This window comes from Seriola aureovittata, chromosome 19 (genome assembly GCF_021018895.1).
Source record: "Seriola aureovittata isolate HTS-2021-v1 ecotype China chromosome 19, ASM2101889v1, whole genome shotgun sequence".
NCBI lineage: Eukaryota > Metazoa > Chordata > Actinopteri > Carangiformes > Carangidae > Seriola > Seriola aureovittata.
In genome coordinates, this window is record NC_079382.1 from 13,014,379 (window position 1) to 13,030,000 (window position 15,622).

General features: G+C 42.4%; 1 protein-coding gene across 5 annotated transcripts in view; it reads right to left on the bottom strand.

The window, feature by feature from the left end:
• The window catches only part of sash1a (SAM and SH3 domain containing 1a), a 162,169-nt gene that overhangs the window by 60,448 nt on the left and 86,099 nt on the right, over window positions 1-15,622 (bottom strand). Inside the window, exon 1 of one of the 5 annotated variants that reach the window (XM_056405761.1) lies at window positions 13,029-13,297. The exons of the other annotated variants lie outside the window; for them this stretch is intronic. The gene's annotated coding sequence lies outside the window, so the exon portion shown is untranslated. Of the gene's footprint in view, window positions 1-13,028; window positions 13,298-15,622 lie in introns of those variants that run through there. 5 annotated transcript variants of the gene reach the window in all.

Genomic DNA, 15,622 nt, shown 5'->3' on the forward strand with positions numbered 1-15,622 from the left:
AACAAGCTACATAATTATCTTCTGCAGTTTCATCCCAAGCTCAGTTTTATGGTACTCACTACAGGTTTATAGGACACAAATACACACTCAGGAACACAGGCATGCATGCACATTCAAGCTGACGCACTCACACGTGCAGAGATGAGGTGGCTCTGCTTTTACTGTACAGTTCCACTGCTAACAAGACAGTAGCCAATGGGGCTCGATAAAAATTTTACAGGCCCATCTCTGCTTTGTTTCTCTCTTCTCTCTAAACACTCCCACCTGTTGTCTCAGCTAATGTCAAGCATGGAACGAGACACAGCAGAAAGAAGGATAACAGATGTTGAGCCGACATGAAAGTATGTAACTCAAAAGCAGATTTTGGCACTGTTGATGTCTGTTGTGCAAGAGTTGGGTCATTGTGAATCTGGACAATTGTAATTAAAAGCTAGGAATGTTTCTGTTTTTCCCACCTTGATTTGTGGAAACTAGAACAAACAACGTTCAGTTCCTACAGAAGCAGAGAAAGACAGAGAGGCTCTTGTGGAGTGTGGTGTGAGAGGGAATCCAGTTCTGGAGATGCCACATTATCCCTGGCACACACACGTAAACAGACACAGATACACAGCACACACTCAGCAGCCATGCACTCGCTGACACAAAATTATGAGCTGTACGTCCATGTACACTGCAAATTAAATCTAAAAATACCTCAAACCCACATTTATAATCTTCTCATACAAAAAAAAAAAATTTCACACAGTGAGCTATGTATCATGAGCATTTACAGCTTCACTTTCCCAGTAGATTTATATCAGACTGCTCGCAGGAAAGGCTGCAGACATGTCTGACATTTGGTTATGTATTAGATGTTATAATAAGTTATTCCTCGGCCAGCCCCAGGCTGCTCTGTGGTACAGCCTTCTATAATCACTGTCAGTACTCACACAGCCATCATATATCTCACACACAACCCGCAACACATGATCTGTCACACATACTTGGCCATTTGCACATTAGATACAAATAATCTGCCATGTTAAAATACATGCTGACACGGAAAACAAAACAAACAAACAAAAAAAAATCTTTTCCTGTCTCACATATTATTCAACTGAATCCCAACGCTCTGCGCTGTTAGGAGTTACACCAGTCTGTTGTTGAAGATATTGGAGCGCATTGGGCCAGCACCAGAGTTAAATAGTTTCCCCATACTATAATTCAATTTCAAGAGCCAAAGATGGAAAACTGACCTGACTTTGTGCTTGTTTCACAAACATAACCACTCATAGTACAAACCTCTACCACTAACCTAAGTTGCTAACAACGTATGAAATTGTTCTTATGACATCAATTGTCAAGTGGAATAATTCCAACTGTAAACACTCCCTTAGCATTTGGAATTCACTCTCAGTTTATTATTTTGCCACAAAATTCCTTGGCAAAGGGCCTATCTGTCTCCTGATGTGCCTCGAAATCCATTCTCAAATATCCTGCTGACGTAGACACAGACTAAGAATAAATCCCCTTTTTTGTTTTAGTAACAATGGATTATATTTGTTGTCCCAATGACCATCAGCTACAAACTCATGAGTCCATAGGGAAAGCTGTCAGCAGGCACTTCAAAGTTTGAATTAGCTGTAAAATACAGTGTTGATGCACCTCTGTTCTTCAGGTACCACAGAGTAAATTGTTGCCTTCCTCTGTACAACTGGCTCCAAACTCCGGATCTGACTGTGGTCTGACAGCGTGTACTGTACAGTATGTGGCTTTGGCAGAGCGCATTATATAAGAAATCCCAACTGATATCATTAATTTGGTCCAAAGTTTAACGTTGACCGCGGCACATTCAGCTAATTTCACATTTCCTTCCTAATAATTTATCCATTCTACTTGGGAGAAGTAGTTTTCAGCTTGTATGGTCATTTGATTTTGCCTTTCAGAAAGACGTATCAAAAGACAAAAAAATGGTTATTTGATTTTAATTTTTAAAATACAAAAATTGAAATTGAAATACAGGGCGTTTTTCTTTTTCATGATCAAAAAGTGATGATCAAAATTTAAAAAGAAAATGGTTTGATTTTCATTTTCTATTTCGTAAAACAAAAAATAAAAACACTAATATTCTTTCTCAGGTTTATCAATGATGATAAGCCACTTTGTTTTTTAGTAACTAAATCAAATGGACTGTGTACATGTGTCATTTTAATGACCAATGTCTCATCTAAAGAGGACATTTGAGTATTCCAAAAGCCTTATCTATATCCTCACATTGAAAAATATTTAAACGACACAATTAATGGAAGTTCTTTGTAAACAGCGACAGATAACCAGCAGACAAGGCAGCCAACTATCCACTACGCCAGTGTCTCATTCCCCCAGATAAACTCTCTGGTCACTCTGTGTGTGTGTGTGTGTGTGTGTGTGTGTGTGTGTGTGTAGCGCAGCCTCAATCTGTCTCTGTCCATCCGTCTGTCCGTCTGGCTGTCTACACGATACTCAACCACACAACACACAAACATAGTGCAAGCTCAGCTCAACCACTGAAGCCCTCCACTTTCACAGGAATTTCCCCCCCAATTTAGCACAGAGGATCCTGCTTACACTGGCAAAATATGAACCCAGTGGCAGCATCGAGCCACAAAAACACAAAACAAAACAAAACTTGTATACTTTCCTAATTACTTAAACAGGTTCACATGGCGGCGTACAAGGCTCTGGTCAAACTTGTGGATTGTGCTCTCAAACGAGTGAAACTGATGCTCACATGAAGAGAAGGGAGAGAGGAGACATTTCAATGAGTGAAGTCTTCCTTTTTTTAAATCCAGTAGTGTCCATTGAGGTGTTTGGGTCTTTAAATTAAAAACAATAAAGTGAAATACTTGAAAGTCATTATATTACCTGCAAGCAATTGATAGCCAATCCTAGTTATAACCTAAACTTTACCATAAGTCGCTGCAATTAATAATATGAAAAAGTTTTATCCATCATGGGGATGATTCTCATATTTCTGTGTTGTAATTGGCTGACTCACAACCTGTGAGGAGGTAAAGGGCTTAGAGGTTACCATGGCAATGCTCCGATGCCTGGCATAAGCCGCGGTGATGGTTGCTCCAGCCTGACGAGACCTCATTACGAACTGGTGGGGAGCCCTGTCTGAAATCTCTGGTCCAGACGGTCGGTCACAACCAATTAACACACCTTTCTGACTCACTCTGTGTAACTCGGTCCCTCTGTCGCTCTCTGTTACCCATGTCCCCACGGATCAGTGTGTGACCCGTGCCAACATGCGAATACACAACAACAGCAACAAACAACAAACAACCCCACATCCATGCTGATAGATGGAACAAATGGAGCAGTTGGCAGTCATTAGCGTTATGTGTTTAATGACTGTCCTTCCAGTCCAGGTTAGAGGCCAGCCAATGCAGCAGTAATGAACCTGCCCCACTGTCCCTTCACCCTTCTGGAAGAGAGGAGCTTCTCTGGAGCCAAATCGACTCAGCGGGACCAGAAGCAGTGTGAAGGTTAACAGGCCCGCTGAAATGAAATGCAGGTCGAGTAAAATTGAGTTTGAGATACAGATGTATCTGCCTGAGGTAAGGACACAGTCCTAAATAGCGGAATACATGTTTGAACAAATAGCCTGTACGACAGTGTGCCTACTTGGGTAATATGCCATCTGGGTATTTGGTGCGTAGCGGTGGCTGTGACAAGAAACACAGGTGTGTTACAGGGCTGCTATTGATGGTTATTCCCATAAACTGATTAATCATTCAGAGTATTAAATGTATAACATGTAAGAAAAAGTGAAAATTACACTTCACAATTTCTCTAAGCGCAAGTTGATACTTTTATGCTGTTTATTATGTCTGACTAAGAGTCCTAAACCCAAAGCTATGCTAATAACAATGATATAAAACAAAGGAAATGCAGGAAATCCACACATCTGAGAAGCTGGAACGCACCGATTTTAGTTTATTCTGACTGATTAATTCCTTTGATTATCAGTTATCAACATCCCTTTTCTTCCTATAAGTATCAGTGCCACTGGGCTAGTGTACACTAGTGGGCTAGTGTTTGAGGACAACTGGGGGGCTGAGTGGATCGATCTGACAGGCTGCAAGACTTGGAGAAATACAGATAGAGAAAATGAGCGGGCAGGGTAGGGATGGTCAGAGGGATGAAGACAAGCTAGGGGTCCCCGGAGGACAAACACACACACACACACACACACACACACACACACACACACACACACACACACACACACACACACACACACACACACACACTCACTCACTCACTCACAGGAGGCCTGTGTTGGCACATGAGTTTTACGCTGCAGGCCTTGGTGCTCAGCCCATGCTGGATGAAAAGATACGAGATAAAAGATGTTCTGTGGTGCAGAGCTGGCATATAGCCCAGAACCAATGTAATATTTACCTTCTCTCAGATTATCGCTCTTATTCTGCTACATTATCGCTACAACATCAGCATGGCATGGATGCATGTATGAATCTACTGTAGCTGTCATTCAGTTGCACCACTGCCACAAACATCTTCATAATATATGAAAAAATCTGTATTTAATCTCACCCTGAACTAAGAAATCCATGGATGCTGCAGTTACATGGTCACAGTCGGTACACTGCAGAAACGCCCCAGTTTCTATTCCTTTTTTTCTCCTCCTTTCTCTATACACTCTTCTTTTTTTTTTAAATCCTCTTCATGTCAAAATCTGGAATATATTGAAGGACAGCTGCAAGATGATCTGGTCGTGATGATCTCAGAGCAGAAAAATATGAGCACATATGGCTTCTAAAGCAAGGACCTAAGATTTGAGCAGAACTATTCGGAGCTTTCTATATCATATTTGAGGGAGGATTAAAAATCGAATTCCGACCCGGGCAGGGGAATTTTCATGGGTGTGTGTTTTGGAGCAATGTATCTTACCTCTTTGGCTCTGCTCCTAGAGACTGGGAGGGGGATAGGAAGAAGAGCAAATGTACATTTGACTTAATATAATCTCATCTATTCACTTCCAATGTTCCATGTTTCAACTGATTATCAAAGACATCCTCAAACACCACCAATCAAGCCACATTTACAAATCTACACTATACAACTGCACCTGGTGATATAAAGGAGAGGACAGTCAACTCTGAAATATGATTTAAGCAAAAAGACATAATCAGGCTGCTCTTTCAAACCTCTGGTCCTCAGACAGAAAGCCTGCAGTTACACACACACACCAACACTCTGACACTATTCCTGACATGAATATCAATATCAGGTGAAATGTGCACCAGGAAAAGGCTTTACTCACCATACACTGAAGCTCAACGAGATCTACAGGGACAAAGTGGGGGAGAGCTGAGGCACAACAGAGCAGAGCATCTTCGCTTTGCACTGAGTCACTCTGAGATTTTACTGTAGCGAGCATAAAGGCCTGCCCAGCTTAGACACCGTCTAGTTCCGGGGGGTTAGCTCAGTCATAACCCCACGACCAGACTCCTGATTCTGTCTGTTTATGTGCAAAAATGACTGGAATCAGACAGCTGGACATGTGGTGGGAACGTGTTTACAGCTGAGTCCTGGGTTTTTGTGTATGATGTAATGGCAGAATGAAATGCGGGTAAACTTTGGTCACTGTCAGTGAATCATCAAAGTAGGAAAAAAGTTTGGGAATTGCAAATTTTATTGACTAGACTATAACATAATGAGATTAAGAGATATAAGCAGGGAAGAGAAGACTGGCTGAGAAAAGAGTAGAGAAGGCAGAGGGAGGTTACATTAGGATATTTGACGGGTCCAGGGGGGAGAGGGCAGGACAGGACGAGGGATTCAAAGTTCACATCTAGAGCAACAGCTCCCCCTGGGGCAAAGCACTGATAATACACAGGACTTCAGTAGGTCTGACTCGCATTCATCACCAAGCACAAAGACGATATAAACATTTATTGGTATGGATGACCAAAATCTGCAGTGTCAGTGTCATGCTCTGCCCTCTGAGGTGCACAGAGAAACATCCCAATTTACCAAAAAATATGGGTGCAAAGGATGAGAATTTGATTATGATGCGTGTGGGTTTGAAGAACTGTATTCATTTGAAATTAAATTTGGTGTAAAAGACAGATGACACCCTTCCACACCGAAAACCTGCACATTCATCTCTCGCCACTTTCCACTCTCCCACACTCTGATTTTACTTCAGCACTTTTATGTGTTTACCAACCTTCCCTTTTACAACAGCCATTAAACACCCACCTTTGAGTGAGATGTTAATGCAGGGCGAATCCAGAGAAGAAAAATAACTCACCCTGTGATTCATTACTGGCTCTCGATCCCTTAACACCTCATAAGAGTTAACAACTTATTCACACACCAACAGGTTCATGCACAATGGAGCACACATGTACTTGCAAATGCACACATGTACTCGCCTGCGCCTCGAACGCACAGTACACACATTCCTGATTTGTATCCATGGATGTGGTTGGTGCCTCCATGATTATTTTTCCATCCATGGCTGGTAGCACAGCTGTCCTAGGAAGAGGCAACCATTCATTTACGGATCGACTGTTGCTTGAACCAGAAGCAGGGACTGGACAGTGCTCTGCCAACCTGGACAGAGGCCACCACTCTGGGGGAAAATGGATGAGCTTATGCTTCCATGCCAGAAAAGGTCACCACAGCACTGCGACTAGTGTGTCAAAAAGCTGGATTTGATGGGTTTAAATATCAGCGAAAATACATTGATGCTAACAACAGACCATAACATGAACATAGATTCCTACGTTGCCCACAGAAAAAAGCCACAGGACTCATGTGCCAGAAGCCAAAAGCCTCAAACCGAGGCTGATGAGAATAACCACTGGCTTTAGTTACAGGAAATACTATAACTACACCCTATTTAAATTACAGCATACAAAAATGACCATTTCAAGTTGTTTCATAACAGAGGGGCTGGACTTAAAGGTACACGCATTGCATGCATGCAAACATTGTTTACACTTGGTTTTTAGCACCAAAATGCATTCTATGCAGCATAAAGTCAGGACAAACACATGCCTAACAAAGTGTTTGTTTTTAAAATCAGAATTGCTTACACTGGCTAGTGTCTTCTTCCATTTCTACCATTCACCCCAAACAAATGAGTGAGACCAAGGGGCATCGTGCATTTGTTTTCACCCCTTTCATTTAATAGACACAGCCAGAATGTTTGCAATGGCTTACAACATTAAATGTAGGCGCCAAATTAGCCTTAGTTGCATATCTAAAATTTTATCTTAGCTAGACGGAAAATTCATAAGATAAATCTAGACAGAATGGGCATCATTAACTTTGTAAATCTACTCCGTTCATTCTATTCCCACTGACATCTCACCACACATTTACATGCCAGCTTGTCATGTAAATGTGTGTATAATCCCTTGAGCATATGCATATGCAAGTAGAGAATGAGAGAGAGTCCCACTCATCAGAACACTGCTTTACACAGCTCCGAGTCAAAAGCTCCAGAGAGAACCTTTACTGAAACCTAGAATAATCCTCTAAATATTTCCATTCCCTTTATTCATTGTATCGGACAACGTGTGGTGTGTGGGACTGTGCATGTGTGCATGTCAGAGGTCTTTGTCATGCTGCGTGCTGGTGATTTGTGATGATACCTGTGAAGGATCAGGAGGGTGGGGGGGATTTCATGTGGGTCAGGGCAGCTTTAGCTGTTAGTACAGATACTGAGTGTGAGAAAGTCGGTGCTGGCTGCAGCTGATATGAGTCTTCTGGGACTTCCCCTCTGCTGAGGTCATCCCCTCACACTCCCAACACTCGTACATCACATCTGACATCACCAGTGATCCTTTGCCAAGCCGTTGCCATGGGCAACACAAACAGGAAAAAGCATATGTGTGTGCACGCCTGATGTTAACTTTATTGGTGTTTTATGGAGTATAGAATGACGTGTTATATGCCATAATTCACATATGTAATCATCCATAAATTTACAAGTATCAATTTTATATATTAGCTCTGTACCATGAAGCTGTTTGTGTTCTGTTTATTCAATACAGATGATCTGAGTTGTGTGATTTAAAAAAAAAGAAAAAAAGGAAAGCATGAGATTAACCTACAAAGTGCTAATCACTGCGTTTGATGTGTGCCGGCACGGTGATACATGTATGTGTGTGTATGCCTACAGCCTTTCCTGTCCCCCCGCTGTGCCAGTCAATGCTTGGTATCCTGGGAAGTAGGGCAGCAGTGCCAGCAGTAATCAGAGCTCTTTGTATCCCCACACACACACACGCACGCACGCACGCACACACACACACACACACACACACACACACACACACACACACACACACACACACACACACACACACACACACACACACATTCGGGCTATAATCAGGAAAATGTTCTTTTTTTCACCAATAATAGCTGTAATCCTCTCATGTGTAACCTGTGACATGCTCAAAACTCGGATTTTGCAGGAGATTTATACCTGCCCTCTGACTTGTTACAAAATAAATTCAATGAGCTTTTATAGTCACAGCGGAGCCACTGAGAATTACACTGGAGTCAGAGATAGTGTGTATGTGTGTGTGTGTGTGTGTGTGTGTGTGTGTGGGCATTTGAGCACTTTGTACAAAGAATCAGGCATGCCTGTCTGTGTATCAATGTCTGCAGGCACTTACCTACACACAGTATATACACACATATTTACTGATTACTGATAATTACTGATCAAATTAATGAAATCATTCATTTACACACACACAGACCTTCTTAGAAATATAGGGGTATGAAAATGGAAAAATGGAGAGATGCATTTTTTCTATAGACAGAATGAGAGTGATTTAATGTTGAAAAAAAAAAATCTAACCTGAGAATCATGAATCTACTTCACGGACGGTGCAGAATGATAGTGCCAGAGGTGCAAACCCATCAAAAGCAATCAGGCTGCAGACTGAATAGGGATTGAGCAAACTGCAGATCATTTGCAATGACGTTATTTGCAATGCAATCCACACAGCAAAAATTAACACCATTCTTTGCTCTCTGGAAAAACCAAACTCAATAAGAGATTTTTCTAAAATAATTATCCTTCTTGTAGCAGCACTTACAGGCTTACTCGCATGTTTCATTTTGCATAAACTTGCCCTACTTGACTTGATTTTAAGACTAATATTGTGATTAAAACTGCGTGACGTCCAAGTCATGGAGCAGAGTTCTTGAAACATTGGCTTCCACCCCACAACTCTGAGTGAAGCTATATGTTTCTGTCTATCAGTCTGTCATGACATATGAAATGTATTATATCCCAAATTAGACTCGGATGTTACAGTCATATGTTTAAGAGAAAAAAAAACATGTTGGACCCATTATATACATAACATCTAAATATGTCTCTGCAATGTCTAATAAAGGAATGCCTCTCTGTAATTGGAACCAACTGCAGTGATGAACAGCTATAAGTCAAAAAGCTCATAAAAGTGTTCATAGTAGGACATTAACCAAGAATACTAATGATTCTGCAGACATGAAGCATTGCCACAGAGAAGCCACAAGTCTTTAAAACCAGCAAAATGTGATTTGATGTGTGCAGTTTTGATACATGATGGCTTTGATACACATGGCTACATCTCTTTGTGTGTGTAAGTCTACGGTATATGTCGCATCAGCACTGAGCAGGCTCCCCCCTCTCAGGTGCTGTAATCTGTCTTGCAGTGTGTGAGCCGAGTTGTGCGCCAAGATAAGCGCAGAAACAAAAAAGGAGGCACGGATAAGCTTAGGGTGCTGCTCTAAGACTCATCCGTCCTAAAATGAAAGATGCTGAATGAATCGGGGTGGGGGTGGGGTGGAGTGGGGTTGAAAGACAGAGTTGAAAAAGAGATGCGAGTCAGAAAAACACATCTGGAGTCGCGTATGTATCAAATCCATCTCACAAAGCTCGGAGCACCTGTTCTCCTTAGACATATGAAGACATTATAAAATAAAAATAAATACCCCAGGCTGTTACAAAAAATGCACTGCAATGAGCCATTGTTTTCTTCTTTTTTTCTACTTATTGATTTTCATTTTGCTTTGCATTAGTATGTATGTCACAATATATGATTTACATGTTATAAACTTGAATAAATTGCTTTTTGCAAGGGTCTAAATTACCTTTAGGTTGCACAGTGCTTTATTTTCTTTCCCAAATTTATTTCTATTCATTCATGCATCTATTTCCTCCCACTGTGGTGGTTTCTTTGTCATCAGTCATGGTCTTAGTCTTGCTCCATCTCTGTCAGATTGTCTGTTTTTCATTGTTGGACACAATGGATTGACATCATTGCTGAGTAAATGCTATTACTGTGACCAAAACAAACCGGAGCTTTGTAACCTAGCTGAGCACATGTCAGTCTTCTCCACTCTGAGACAAGACTGTGTTTGCTAGCACACATACTGTACAGTACAGTGCTTCTTGTGCCAAACGAAAACTGGCCATGCTTCTCGGTTTTTGCCTAGTGACATGCAGTACTGGTGTAATGTAAGACATACCAACATGGCTGACGTCAGACCAGTAAAACGACTACCCCGGTAAAGGGATGATCTCTGTCACGATGAATTTTAAAACAAGGCCACAGTCTCAACACATCATTATGTTACTCTATGACATATTCTATATTGAAAGACACACTTACTATGAAAAACTAAAACTGATTATTTACAAGACTTTTACTGACGTATTAGTTTTAACACTGTTCCAAAGAGAGGCTATTCACACTGTAGACCTAGTGACCTCAGTCACACTCGTGCCACCTGCATTGAAACATCATGGCTGCTCGCTTGTAAACCACACAGAGATGCAGGCTTAGCTCATAATGGCGAGAAACTGTAAACTGTAAAAGTAGAAGTAGAGACAGACACAGACCAGCTGCACTGACAGAGGGAGATGTTTGAATTGCACATGCACATATGGCAGAAACTGCAGAGTCAAACAATTTCTGGGAGGCTGTGGAGGAAATGAAGGCGGGTGTTTTATCACTGTCCCGATTCAATGCCACCCTCATCATATGTGCAGCGCGAGAACCGCAGAAGCAGATGTGAGGGAGACTTTTACCCCTTTCAAAAAAAAAAAAAAAAAAGTGCTACATCCATGCTGCCTCGCCCATTGCTTAACACTAATGATGTCGACATACACCTGTTGGCATGGCACTCAGCCCTGCCCTGGTATGGATAAACAGGCACAGGAGTGGTTGCCCAGGTCTGGCGGAGCAGTGCAACAGCAGCTGGCATGTATGTTTCATCTGGCAGAGAAAATGAAAAAGCAAAGAAAAGCAAATCCAATCGAGGCCAAGTGATTCTCTTTAAAGTGGAGCTTTTCATTATGGTTTTAACTTCAGGGAGTCTCGTTGGAGTCCAGCTATGGAAAGACAACAAACTGTGATGAGCTGAAAGGTAAAGAGACTGACAGAGAACAGGACTTGTTTTGACAGCTAAAGTCTTCGAGCAAAAATTCCCATTGAAAACCTGACACACACACTGAGGCCGAAGCCTCCCGAAGAAGCAGCAGCACACTCCTCTCTCAGCTAAATTCTACAGGAGCATGGGACTCGGGTTCTATGGGCTTAATCATGGCCTAACTGGCATGTGTAGCATTATGTGTGTGTGTGTGTGTTTTGAGTGGGAACAATTGTATGCATTTAAATATAGGTACATTTACGTATGCCCAATCATGCATGTGCGTATTCTACGCCATTTTAAATGCGTCCTTGTTTAAATGTGTCCTTGTGCGAGGGAGTGCTTCCCATCTGTGTGTACAGTATATTTTGTGTTTCCTCTCATACATCAGGCACTCACAATGACATTGTGAAGGGACGTTCCTTCCTGCATTGGAGGAAGTATACCAGGGGAACTCTGGCCTAAGCAAAACTCCCTTTCCTCCCATTTCTTTCCCTCTCCCTCTCCCTCTCTCTCTCTCTCTCTCTTTCTCTGTTCCCTGCATCCACACCCCCTTCCTCCCTCCATCCGCTCCCTTGTTCCTTGTCAGCTGTTGGAGAGGGGGGGGGGGGGGGGGTGCGATCCAGATGTGAAGGGGGACTTGGACAGGAAAAAGGAGAGGGAGAAAGAGACGGAGAGGGAGACAGAAATCAACATCCCCCTGCTGACAGACTTCATTGTCCAAGACCTTTTGGACAAGGCTTTAGACACATACACACAAACAATTATGTGCACCAAACAATGAAGTCCCTCTAGGCCCGATTGTGTTATGTGTGTGTTCTTTGTGTGTGTGCGTGTGTGTGTGTGTGTGTGTGTGTGTGTGTGTGTGCATGTGTGCGCGTGCCTTTGCACATCTGGCGACAAAGCAAATCAATGAACAACATCTTGCAGCAGATTTGGTGTTGATATTTAGTTGGCTTATTTACTAGGGTTCTTGGCCAGGCGAGAGGCTATTGTTCTCGTTCAGCGAGCAGAGATGAGGAAATCAATAAGGACCTGAGAGAGTGATGACAAACAGTGAGGCAACAGTATGCCAGTTTTCTCTTTCTTCTCCTTTCTGTTTTTCGAGTCCCACATTTACATAGACGAGCAGGCGTACAGGAGTAAATCATTAAATTTGATTGACACCCACACATGCGCACTAGGACAGAGGAGGACAGACGTATAATCAGAGAATTACTCCCGAACATCGAACACAATGGCAACACATGTACACTACACACACCCACACAGCATGGAGCCATGTGTAATAAGTTAATAGAGTGAGTCAGCAAAAAGGGAGCGAGTCAGACAGAGAGAGGAGAAGAGCTGGAAAGTCTCTCACTTCTGAGGCAATCCTGCTCGCCAACTCACACTGTTACAAAAGTTTCTCCACATTCTTTTCACAGCGCGCCAACTTCAGTGTCTTGTTTAAACATCTCCTACTATTTCATTATCACCTCAGCTTTTACCGAACTCAGTAACTTCAGGCGAAGTCTCTGTCATAGCGAACAAATGAATGAGACAATTCTTCTCTGCTGACAAAAGCCCGAAATTAAAATGTCAGTACTCACCGTGAGGCAGCCAAAGTCTTTTCCAGTCAATCTTTCTGCAGAGCTAAGACAGACTGAGTCTTTGAGAATGGGGGCAACAAGTAGTGTACAGTGGAGAACAATGCATGTCTGCCGGAGCGCAGCAAAGCGTAAGCAGAGCGGAGACACAGAGAGGTCCAGTCATCAGGCTGCTGCTCACATGGGACGGGGAGAGGAGGGGAAGGGAGGGCAGGGAGGGTTAGCTTTAGGATAGTCTACAGTAACTTGGATTTGACAGGGGGAGGGATCTCTCCAGGTCTCACTCTTTCTCCCCCCTCCTCTTCAAAAATGTTTCAGCAAGTACTGACTCTCTTCGAGTCGCTCTGGCCTTCCTCTCTTGGTCCACTCCCCCTTGCTATCTCACTGCTCGCCTCTTTTGTTCTTGCTGTCCTTCCCACACAAACACACACACACACACACACAAGTAGCGTCTCTTTGTCGTCTCTGTTATTCAGTCCTGAATAGGCTGGCATACTCCTTCCAAGGTATCTTCCCGTAAAAGACAAGTATGTCGAGCTCCGCCTAGACACACCTAAGTCGTGGAGACATGCTAAAATAAGACACACACACAAACACACACTCTCTTCAGATATGTTTACTCATACATGCACACATACAATGTGACCCAGCTGGCTGCAAGAGGGAGGACAATCTCCTATTGAGTCAATTGTCTGTAATGGTTATACATTCAATCATAGAAACAGAGCAGAAAATTACAGGGCTATTCAGGTTTTGGATCCCTCTCTTTCTCTCCCTCTCTGATGTCACTATTTTTTTTCTGTCTTTTCACTCAAAGGCCCTAATTCACAAGTGGCCCAGATACCACACTGTACTCAGGGAAAGGAAGAAAAGCAAGAAGAGAGTCAGAGAAAAGAGTAACCTGATACAGCTAAAAGCAACAATTATTTGAATGAGTCACTCAGCATTGAGGTTTGGGGTTTTTTTCAGTGTTAATTCGGGAGAGGGAGAGAGCGACCAGAGAAGAAGAAGAAGAAGAAGAAGAAGAAGAAAAAGAAGAAGGGGAAAAAAATCATCCCATTTTGGAACACTGCACCTCCCGAGGACTCCCTGAGGTTGTGGGAGAGGAGGAAGGAGAAATGGGGTTAAAAAAGAAAAAAAGCAGAGAAAAAGGGGAAAGAAAGCTAGAGAGGGGAATGGAAGGGCAGGGGAGGACAGACATGGGCTTGGATAGCGACCAGTACAACGTCTTCTTCGCCTCATCCCCAATCCATCCTCCAGGACACGGCTCACCAAGCCAGTCTTGCTGACAGAACCAAATAACAGAGGGTACACCACTCTTCCAGACACGGGGGTGACAGAGAGCTGACACTGACACACTGGTAAATAGGAAACAGATCACAGGCACTCAAACTAAAGCAGTGGAAAATACTATGGCGCTGACGTGCACCTCCTGCAAAAATGTAACTACATGTCAAGGCTACAAAGATACCATGGAGAGACCACAAGAACTCCAACTGGTCAGCTTGTATTTTCCTCTGCGTTTCCAATGCTGGTGGAGACTGTTGACAGTCATGAAGCAAGTTTAAGAAATACTCTGTAATGTCCTCCGTCTAAGACTATTTTGTAATGTAGCAAAGCCATTTCCAGGGCAGACATTCTCCTGCAATTGTTCCTCACGAAGTGTTGGAAATGAGACAAATCTGATTACTTTGTGTGTTTGACAACTAGACAAATACTAAAATATTAGTATTTTTGCAAACCAACAAAGCCCTTTCCAGTGCAAACCTTCATTCCTTTGTTTCACAAAACGAATCCAAGAGTTAATGTGATTACTCTGTGTGTAGCAGTGCAATGGGAAATTGAAAAATAATTGCACAAACGACTGGAATATCTTAATGGAAAGGCATATATTTTGATTGAGCAAATAGGCAGTATTATTTTTACTTATTAAAGTATTTGTTAGTTGTAAAAAGCTGAACTGAAAGATACTGTTATAAGGCTAGTTGTTAAATCTGTATACTTCCAGTGTAGCGAGATGCTTTTCATAGAAGACATGAATACAGTGATATCAGTCCAGTGACACTCTGGCCAGCCTGAGTGTCTCTTGTATAAACTAATATTACAGCCGACCTGCATCCTGTTTAGAGCTGCCGTCACAACATTTAGAGAAGGGAACAGAGAGCGAATTTTCATGTAAACACACAGCAAAGGACTTACAAAAATTACCTTAAGAGACTCTCGAGCATGTGCAGTGTGGCCAAAATATATAAACATGCAGTATGCAGGCATGTATACACATACAGATGAGGGGACGCAGAGAAAATGTGGTCAAGATTCTTTGTTCAAGTGGCTGGACAGCACATTTCCTGTGTGTGAAGTCAAATATTTCTAATGTTTCTGAGTCGCTGGTGAGGCTGTTTGATACTTTCTATTAAACCATCCGGTTGGATCAGTCGGTTGCAATCACAACATTACCATGTTTGACTCTTTCAGAATTACATCAGCTAATGAAGCCCTCCAGGATTTCCATGTGAATGTGTATAAACACAGATTTTTCTTTTCATCCAGACAAACTAAAAGGCTGGATACATAGTGTACAAGACTGTACATCAACA